An 11,884-nucleotide genomic window follows, 5' to 3' on the forward strand; every position below is an offset into this window, starting at 1 on the left:
TGGTGGGGGGGGGGGGGAGTGGAATTTGTAATAATGATGGGCTAGAAATGTAACAACAAGAATGGGAAAGATGAGAGAGCTTCTTTGGCCGTTGATAGTGTGCATGCCATTAACCTAATTAATAATGATCATACTAATTCTTTTTTACCTCATCTTCAGATAATCTTTTGTTAAAATCTGTCCAAAACTATCTTGTTTTCTTGATCCCATCAGTCAATAATAGTGTAAAGATGTATCATAAATTTTCGTTTCTTCGATCTGATCTTGTAATTTTTAAGATATGTAAGATATTTTAACATCATAAGATTTAGGGTATATACAGCTACATATTGTGAGATTTGACATAATCATGAATACTCATTTTGTGTTTGAAAATTTACAAAAACTCTCCTCAAATGGTGAATAACTTTTGTATCTCCTGAACGGTGAGGTAAGAATTACTATTTTACCCTTGTTATACTAAAAAAAAGTATTTAAAAAAATATAAAAAAAAGATCTGAGGATAAATAATCCGTAGAGCATATTAGTCCGTAAAAGTATTCTAGAAAATTTTAAAAAGTATATATAATTATAATTTATAATTCAAAAGGATATTTTGATCAATTTACCATAACTATTGGATGAAATTAACGGAATAGGCTCGTTGTCAGGGAGTGTTAAGATCAAGAGAGTTTCTTAAGAAATAAGGAGGTATTTGTAATTATATTTAACATCTGATGAGGTATTTCTAATTTACTTTAAGAAATAATATACAATTTTTCGCTTTAAAACTTTATACTAAGTTCAATGAAAGTAGTTTTTTTTTTTTTTTACTTTTTTATTTATGATAGAAAATATGTTTAAAATTCATGTCAGGTCCGATGTTTGTGCACATATATGAATAATTAATATCATATATTTCTTACGTTTAAGAGATAAGTAACATGTTCGATATATTTAGGCCCATTTGGTTCGTGCGATTAGACATGATAAAATTATTTATCATGACTAATCATGCATTTGGTTAGCGTTATTAGAGCCCAGTATTAATATCGCATCCGGTCTTATTAATCACAATGTATGGTATAATGAATTAAGCCTATTTAACTGGTATAAGTAATCCTAGAAATTAATATTAATTTTGTTCCCTAATTTACCTTTTGACTCTCTCCTCGTCTCCTCTCTCTCCCCTTTTTCTCCCATTTTCTCTTTCTTCTCCACACGACTTAACAGACGCCTATTCCTTCTTCTTTTTTTGGATTTTTTAAAAATATATGAGTTTTTATCAGTAATTATTTAATTGAATATGTATTTTCAAGTTCAGCTTTATATAAATCTGGACAAAAAAAAAATATCACAAATTAATTTTATTTTAAGCAATTGTATTTCAATAAATAATAGTGGGTTTTTTTATTTTTTTTTAAAACTATTCACAAGCTACAATATTAAAAATGAATACCCTAGTCTTTTTACATTTAATCATGCGTTATAATTCTTTCAACCAATCACCATATTTTATTATCAAATAAAATATCTCAAATGCAATACTTCAAACCAAACATCATATAATGTAAGATAGGATTAACAATATTTAATTTTTCATCCTATTAAATCCTATCATACTTAATCCTATCATACGAATCAAACGAGCCCCTAATATCAGATGCAGCATCTACAAGGCCAAAAGTTCATAAGAAGAAGAGGCAAGAAAAAGTCTTGCGAGGAAGATGTTGGCACAACAATTCATTACTATAATAATGTTGAAGAACACTACATACAACATTATGCAAACAAATAAGAAAGAGAATACAAGTATCCATCAAACTCGAAGTCTTTAATTGCGCGATTTCTGTTTTAAAAAAATAGAATAAAACGACAATCAAACATAAAGAGACAGACACACACGCACGTGTAAGTGTTGCAAGAATATATGTGCTCAAACACACGTTTTTTGGTGTCTATTAATTACTTTGGGTGGGGGAGGGGGGGTCCTACTACAAAGAATGAGATTCACAAAGACAAGTATTTCTTTTGGCATGGTGGAGAGTCCATTGAAGAAAATAAAGTGAAGAACTCATTCCTCATCAATAATTCAATGGTATTGGAATGGTTCTGCAGCAAGAATTGACACCATATGCTATTTGGTTTTAAATGATATATATATATATATATATATATATATATTAAAGATGATAAATATTTTAAAAAAAAAACGTAACTGCAGTTGACAAAAATCAAAATTTTGGTCGTGTGAGTTTATGCTTAGGTCCTCAAACTTCATCTCAAATTGTCAAGATAATCCTTAACTACCTATGTTCATAAAGTTCGGTAAACAAAAACACTGAACAGGCATGTCCCCAAATATAGCTTTCTAATACTTAAATTAGTAAGATTAGCATCAAATAATTTGAGAAGTAACAAATGCAATAAATGTATATATCTAGCGTTTGCAGCTATTTATTTAAAGTGATTGTCAAATTGTACGAACCAATATTCAGGAATGATCATACGACTGTTAAGGTTGGAGGGTTAACGAGTTGGATTTAGGTCAAACCAATTCGAGTGAAAAACACACGGATTCTTCGAGTATTTCATTATTTTACTATATGTAGGGACGTCTTGTTCATCTATTGAAACTTAAATATAGTCTCCATATCAGTACTATTATACAATATCAGTTAAATATTAGTCAATATAATTAATAGTAAATTAGGATGTAACCTCTTCACAAAAATTATATAAAGTAAGATAAATACAAACACGTTTGGTCGAAGAAATTAAAAACTCAAAATTCCATTTTTATAAAATATTAACACCTCAATATTTACCGCATGAACAAAAACTTACAAATAATTTAAAAAAAAAAAATTGCACCATTATAATGAAGAAAATGAGAACCATCCATGATTGGTATTTTCCTTTGTGGAAAAAACACATTCACTAGCTCACAAAGTTGCATAACTATTTACCATATTTTAGTAGTAATAATTCAAAGTGGAAACCTCTTTCTTTGATTTGACAAACAATTACCATTTTCACTACTTGAAAGGACAACATTTTTTAATCTATGTGGCCTAATCACTATGAAGCTAAGGCAAACCAAAGAACAAAGACATATAATGTAATAATTGTTACATTGGCACATACACAATTTATATTCGGGTTAATTATATTTTATTATCTGAATTATTATTGTTATTTATATTTTGGTATTTAATTTTTTTAGATAAATTACAATGGCCTCTTCTAAGGTTTTGCATAATTATGAATATTCTCTCATTATTTGAAAAATTACCAATGCTCCGATGATTTTAGCGATCGCCTAACAGTTAGCCCAATCCGTTAGGTTTTCATCCATTTTTTATGGTGAACTGACCAAAATGTCATTGTGGATTAAATTTTTTTTTAAAAAAATTATTTTTTTATTGACTAAGTGGATAATTTTTTAAAATTTTTTCATCCATCCCATTCAATTTTTTAAAATTTTTTAATTTTTTAAAAAATAAAATAATACAGTAAGGACAAAATTGATAATTTCATTCCTCCATTCAGGGATTACATAATTTCATCAAATATCAGGGAGGTATTTATAATTTTTCAAATAATGAGGGGGTATTGATAATTATGTCAAACTTTATGGGAGGTCGTTGTAATTTACCCTTTTTTTTTGTGCCAATATATTATCTCAACTTTATGAAATTTGTATTTTATCATTTATAATTATTTTTCAATCAAGTTTTTTATCAAAAAATAATCACATGCAATGCGCATGTGATATTTAAGGGTTATTTGATATGCTGTTTTTTATATATGCACAGCGTGTGATGTTTCTCCAATAAAAAGAAAAAATAACAAAAAAGCAGTCATATATGAAAAAATTAAAATTTTTAAAATTAAGATGGTAAATTGACATAAAAAAATTTTTGATGGCAAATATAATTTACCCTTGTATTATTTGTTGGATATAAATGAATGTTTTCTTTTTTTCAATAAACGCAATGTATATGTACATGACTGCAGAAATAACCCATGAACATCGAGAACTTGATGAACGGGCCCATGTACTTATTCTGTCACAATAACAAAAATGGGCCTATACTCAACATTCGGGCCCTTTCCTCAATGGTCCAGCCCAACAAATGATTAGCCCAAGGGCATGTCCTAAATCTAACTTCTTTCTCCGAGCCTTTGTCAGAAGTATAAAAAAAATAAATCACAGTGAGCTCTCTAACAATTTATTATAGTTATGAGTATTTTTTTATTATTTAAAAATTTGTATATACCTTCCTTATGTTTAATTAAACTATATAATTCTTAAATATAGGTTTATAATTATTAAGTTTGTCCTTACTGTATTTTTTTAAAAATAAAAATAAAAAATTATAAAAAAAATCAAACAATGTAAATAAAATTTTTAAAAAAATTATAAAGAATTATTTACTTAGTCCATGAAAAGAATTATTAAATTTAAATAATAATTAAAATTATAATTCTTAATCCACAATGATATTTTAGTCAGTTTATTGTAAAAAATAGATAAAAACTTAACGGAGACTAATGGACTAGACTAATTGTATGGATACTGATAATTTTCTAAACAACGATAAGGTACTTATAATTAGAGTAAATTACATTTCGACATCCAAACTATATTTGTTTTTACATTTTGGCATCTAAACTTTTTTTTTTCCTGTCAATTTATCATCTTAACTTTACGAAATTTGCATTTTGCCATATATGATCATCTTTCTATTGATTTTTCTGTCCGAAAAATATATTGTGTACATGTGAAAAATATTACATTAGATAACCTTTAAATATCACATGTGCATTATATGTGACATTTTTTCGATAAAAAACTTGGTTGAAAAACAGCTAAAAATGACAAATACAAAATTTTGTAAAGTTGGGATAGTAAGGTGACTAGAAAAAAAAGTTAAATGCCAAAGTGTAAAAACAGTCGTAATTCGAATGATAAAATATAATTAAATCTTGTAATTATATTAAATTTTAGGATAACTTATTGAGATTTACCCACTATAAAAATTCTAACACAGAGTTGGTCTTCTCATCCTTAAATAATTATGCCCTACTGTCTTTTCAGCTTGCTTTGTTTATTTTAATTTTATTTGGAAAATATTAAATAGTGATTTTATTTTATATTAGAAGATATAATACATGTAACTAAAAATCCACCGTGAAAAAAAGGAGAAGAAACGAAGAAATGACAGACATGTTATTATACTCGATGAACTTGTAAAAAATCAACGTTTATTCCATCATAACATACAACTTATGTTCTTTTTATTTAAAAAAAAGAAAACCTTAAACTTCCATGATTAAATGATATCATCATCGTCCCGGACATTATGGTACTATTCAATTGCAAGCAACTTTAAATATATCAATATTATTTTATTTTTTTTAATACTCTCTCTCCCTATGTATCGTTATATCAATAATATTTTTCGATAAAATCAAACTCTAAATACCCATCATATAATAAATTTATAAAAAGATACAAAAAAATATTCACAATATTTAAGTTAGTATATAAAATTCGCAACTTAGGTATGGAATTAAATAGAAGGTGGTGTGGATACTGAGAATGCGAAAGTAGGAGTAGTTGTTTTTAAATTGAGAAGGGAACAGCTTTTGAGCTGCCTCCTAAGTACTGTTGCTGTCACTTCATTAACATTTATTAAGATTTATTATTATTCAGAGTGGAGAGAGACTGAGACTGAGAGAGAGAGAGAGAGAGCAGTACTGCTACTCTACTCTCAATTATCCCACTTCATAATTAATCGCCCTCTCTTTCACGCTAAATTCTAATTTCGATTCAATTTCTACATATTAAATATAATATATTTATTATGTAATTAATTTACAGTTAAAAAAATAATTAATCACATAATAAATATTTAATTTGAATAAAAAATTAGTCTCTTTTTTTATTTTCAAAATAAAAAATATATATATTCGTTCTCATTTATTCCTTTTATTTTTTTTCATATTATTTTATTTTTTTAGCCTTGTAAATTAGATGGGGAGTAGGTATATTAATACGTGTTTGGTGGGTGGGAAAGTCCGGACCATAATTGTTTAATTTTTAATTGATTTATATTAATTTTATGCTTTAATTTATATTTTTTTCAAGAATGATCATATATTGAAAAAATTTAAGTGTTTTTTTTTTTTTATATATTCGGGTCCGGAAAATTCAATTTCTTTCTTTCTTTTTTGATTTTTGGCTTGTAAGAAGTTAGTAATGATTTTTAGTGAATGATTATTGTTAGTTTCTGACGGATAATTCATATTTTGATGAATGTTATATTTTTGTCATTTTATTCTGAAAAATTTATCTAAGATAGATAGGGTAAGTAGTCACACTAGACGCGTGAAAATTTATTTTTCACCTTTTTATGAGCTTATTGTAATTTATTTAATACTTGGTGTTCATCTCAATTGCTCAGTTTATGAAAAATCACTAGAAAAAAATTAGTACTGATTATAATTTTATTGCTATGAATTTAAATTGTGACAAATAATTATTATTATCGATGACTAGAGAAAATGGATGCAAAAATTTAAATTAACCACTATGAAAATTCTTTTTACCATGGTTATGAATCATAACAAATGATTAAGCTATAATTTTTAGCCATGATAAATGCTTTAGCAATACTAACAAATAATTCATTACGACTATATATTTTGAATCACGGTAATTAACCATAGTTAAATGCTGATTTTTTTTTCTGATGATTAATACAACTATATAATTATCATTTTTTTTTCACAAAAAAAATAATATTTTTTATATAAATTATACGGCCGGATCAACATTTGCAATCATGGAACCTTATTAAAATGAAATCTGGTATGATTAGAATCTAGGTATAAGGTCAAATCTGATTTAATTAATTTGTATAAAATTATTGATGTTAATTATTTGGATAAGGATCACCACAAATTTCGATCATCTTGACAGCTATGATAATTTCACACAAATCATAGTACCATCAAAATATCAAGATTCCCATTCCATCAATTAAAAATAATTATTTTTCCCTTAATTAAATCCAATCAATTCAATTATATTAATCAAAGGTTGTGGTGCGCTGATGATATAAGAAGAAAACATTAATTTTTTGAGTGGAAGAACAAAACATTAATTAATAAGTGAATTTGTTGTCTTAATTTGCTGGCATGTCGCCACCAAAACGTTCTTCTATGTTTTAGGGTTTTCCATTAACAACATATTTGTTGTCCGTGAAATATTAATATTTATATCATTGATGTTTTAGTCTAAAAGTTAAGGTTGATGTCTTATCAATAAGTAATTTGAAGTCATGAATTTTAGTCCCATCAATCATATGGGTATTTATTAGTTTTGGTATAAATCGAATTTTATCGAGCTAAGTTTGAAAGCAAGTTTGATTTATTGAGTTAACAAATCGAATTCAAATGAATTTATATTATCGATTTGAATCGAGTATTGAATAATTTGATTTATTTTTATCCCTAAATATCGATTGTGTATATTTTTTTAGCAACTTAATTACATTATCACGTAATTAGTTGAGTAGTATTTTTTTCAGTAATATTAAATTCTGAAAAATAATAAATTATTACAAAGTCGTATAAGATAGAATAAACAAGTAATTTCAACTAGTAATTTAGGCATTTTTTGAATTATTTAAATATGAACAATCGACATTTTATTGGGGGGCAACAACAGATTATTGGTTGGAGCTTAGAAAATTAAAGAAATAATATTTGGAAAGTCGTGTCTAACCAACCTGCAAAAATAGTACAAGATTAAACTATCCTCAACCAAGACTATAAAAAGCAATGGGGGACCTCAGCCCTACAAAAAGCGCGTTTAAATTATAGCTCAAAACTCGCATTTGTTCGCTTTCATTGGGAAAAGGACACCTGGAATTTGAGAAAAATCAATTCTAATCTGTAATTTTTTTTTCTTTTTTTTTTTTTACCCCAAACCATCCATACTAGTAAATTTCAGGTTTAATTACACTTAAACCCCTTTTAAAAAATATAAAGTTATAAGTTTTCTAAAAAAAGAAAAATTAAAATTTAAAATTACACTTACACCCCTTCTAAAAATTATTAATTTATATTTGAAACCCTTCTATTATGGTTAAAGATGCTGATTTTAGTAAAAAAATTACATAAATTTTTAATTTTTTTCCTCATTTAATATTTTTAAATATATTTTTATACTTATAAAAGTATAAATGCAATATATATGGAATAAGACTACTATCATTTATTTTTTGCTTTATAAGTACAAAATTATTATATAAAAATGCTAAATGAGGGATAAACTTAGGAATTTGTGTAATTTTCTATTTTTGGTAATATCAATATTTTTCGTTCAAATCCTAACAAGGGGAATTATGTGTGAATACTAAATTTTTGAAGGGGATGTAAGTGCAATTTTAATTTCTTTTAAAAAAAAATTAATTTTGTATTTTTAGAACTCAACTAAATCTGACAATAATGGTTGGTTAGCTTGAAACATATTGAAATCTCCTTAAGATTGGGGTTTAAGTATAATTAATTTTAAATTTTATTACAAGAACTACACTCTTATAAAAATGAAGAACAAAGTATTGTTGTGGAGTGAGGGTTGATGTTTTTAAATATAAGAAATTTTGGGGAAGAAATTATTAATATTATTATTATAATGTTTTGGGGTTGAATTGGAAATATGGGGTGATTGAGTGTGGTTGGTGTATGGTGAGAGGTCAAATCAAGAAAGGTGATTGTGGGAAGAGAAGAGAAGTGACGTGAGATTTCCGTGATTCCAATCTGCACTCGACCTATTACCATTTATCACTTCCCCCCATATTATTTTTGTCTAACAAATAAGTCTTTTTGTTAGTCAAAATTCACGTTATTTGATGATATTAAGTAAAGAACCTGATTACCCTTATACATCTTGACAAGTTTTATGTGTGAGGAGATATATTCATCATTGTAAGGGTGATTTAGTCACAAAAAATTTGCTTGCCATGAAACAAGTTATTTATAAGTCAATCAAGGATAAACATCAATTTTCATTCAATTCTTTTTGTTAATATCAACAGATCTAGTGAAATTTGACTAACGAAAAATTTATTTGTTAGATGGAAAAAAAACCTTAGGGATACTAAGTGTAATTTTTCGAATCATAAAAGAACTATGTGTAATTACATCAAATTTTAGGAGAGTGAAGTGAAATTCCCTATTTTTTTTTGTTCAAGTGGAATTTTGTTACTAATAATATGTTGGCATGAAGTAAAATACAATTAACTCCTAAACAAAGAATATATTGTAATCTACAAAATAAACCAAAAAATAGAAAGATCTTAGCTACCATCAATATCATAAATAAGAGAAAGACAAATAAATTGATAATTTTTAAGTACGATTCCCATCAAAACTATTATTTTAATTTTTATTTTTATTTTTTGAGAAATCAAGAAATGCATTTATATTGACAAAATGTGACGTAAAGGAAACCATTTTCGCGTGAGCTGTACACTGAATTGTCAAAGACGAAATGAGATTGCCAGAGGATGAGATTGATTTCGAAAAAACCCCCCAAGATTCTTCCTTCTATTCTTTTTTCTTTTTATTTTGATTATAATATTTTATAGTTTGTCTGAATAAAGACGACAGTGAGTGGACAAAGTTGCCGAGTTAAAGGTCCAACATTTATGAAGCCAGGAGTTTTGGTCAAACTATTCCCAGCTTAGGTATTTGTCTTTGACTTCTAACATCACACGCTGATAAACGTTATATGTTTTCCGAGGATAATAATATATACATTGTTTTTAAATACCACATTTTGTACTACAAATGATTTTTTTTAAAGAAAAATCAATCGAAAAATAATTATATATGTCAATGGAAATTCTACAAAATTGAGATGTTAAGTTCATGTAAAAAAAAAAATTTTCGGATAACGAAATATGATTTACCCTTAATTATACTATGTTTACTTATACCATAGGTGAGTTGTATTATTCAACCCAAATAGTAATATGTACCAAACTTTTTAAACAAAAAATAGGTCTCCGTAATACAAAGTAAACACATTATTTGGATGTATTGGGCTGTTCATACAACATAATAATGTAAACCAAATGAGGCATTGATCTATTCGTAATCCTTAGACTAAAAGAAATTATTGTGATAAATAGAATTATTATTTTTGTTCATTGTAACGAAAAAATTGGATTTAAGTAAACCTGGTGCGAATACCCCAATTGAGAAAAAATAATTTTCACCAAACTTTATCGAAATATTACCCAATTTGATCATAGGTTGAATATTAAAACACAACTATTGTCGACTTATACAGGTCCATCGAATGGCGAGCTCTATAATTTCAATGAGGTTTAAATTCATAATGTTCAAGTGGAGAACTGATGACTTAACTGCCAAACTACCATACTGCTAATATATAGTTTTTTTATCATCTGATAGCTAATATTGATTGACTCACCGTAGAAAAATTTAACCTATAAAAATACTACACTTAGACCATAATATGTCACATTTATTATCATTTCTAGTCGTATAATTTAAAATTATAACAAAAGTTCTCAAATCAACTCGACTCTAATTTTTCAACGGTAACATTGAAATCCTAAATTATATTCTTCAAGTCTTTGGATCGACTAATAGAAAACATGAAAATATTTTTGTCTACGGCTACCGTAATTTCTTTACATTAAATGTACATTGTCTGATTTGTGTAGAGAATTTTAGCCCACTTTTAATTAATTTTTTAGACGTAAGAAAGGATGCAGTTGATGGTAGTCGTGGATTACAAAATTTACTAAAATTTCAACTTAGTAATAACCATAAAGAAAAATGTTTGGTGAAGATGTAAGATTTACAGAAATATTTTATATTTTACCATTTGAATTGTGCTTGTTTTTACATTTTGTTCTTTTTTTTTTGGTCAACTTATTATTTTAATTTTGTGATATTTTATACTTTGTCATATATGATCGCTTTTAGATCGATTTTTCTGTTGGAAAAAAAAATTATGTGCACTACATATAAGATATATATTCATGCATTGTCCTTAAATATCACATATGCAATGCATGTGATGTTTTTTAACTAAATATAAAAACAAAACATAGTTCGGACTATAAGATATAATTTAGTCTTTATTTAAGAAATATTATATAATAAAGTTTATTTTATTATATTTAAACAGTATTTTATACAGAAATGGTATTATTTGAAGTAAATATAAAATAAGATAGATGGTAATTTAAATGAATAGTGTAATTAGATCGTATTTTTCAGAATGATGATGGAGTTATGATAATTAAGCTGGATAAGTTACTGATGAGTTTTGAAGAAAGGAATTTTTCTTAATTTGGATAATGAGTGTCGAGTTCGATCTAATATTATATTATAAAAAAAATGTATTTATAGATAGATATGGGAGAGACAAAAAGGATAGGTTTTTAGTGGAAAAAGGAAGAAATAATTTGTGGGAGAGACAAAAAGGAGAGAGTTTTAGTAGGAAAAGGAACAAAGAGAAGGTTGAAAATGGCCTCTCACCGGCCTCTACCCCTTCCTTCTTCCATTTTCCAATTGAAAATGCTTCTCCATTAGTCCTCTCTCTCTCTTCCCCCACTCTCCAATCCCAACACACACACACATACACACACACATTTTGACATTTCTTTTTCCTCCTCCTGTTTTGAAACCAATCAACCACTCTCCTCCAAGTTGCAGATCCTCTCTCTCTCTCTCTCTCACATTCTGAGTATACCTCTGAGCCAGGAAACGGGGAAAAAAGGACCTGGAAAAAGACATTCTTGAACAACTACTACAGGTGTCGGTGCAATGGCTGTCTCTGAGACTGAAA

This window comes from Sesamum indicum, linkage group LG3 (assembly GCF_000512975.1).
Source record: "Sesamum indicum cultivar Zhongzhi No. 13 linkage group LG3, S_indicum_v1.0, whole genome shotgun sequence".
Lineage (NCBI taxonomy): Eukaryota > Viridiplantae > Streptophyta > Magnoliopsida > Lamiales > Pedaliaceae > Sesamum > Sesamum indicum.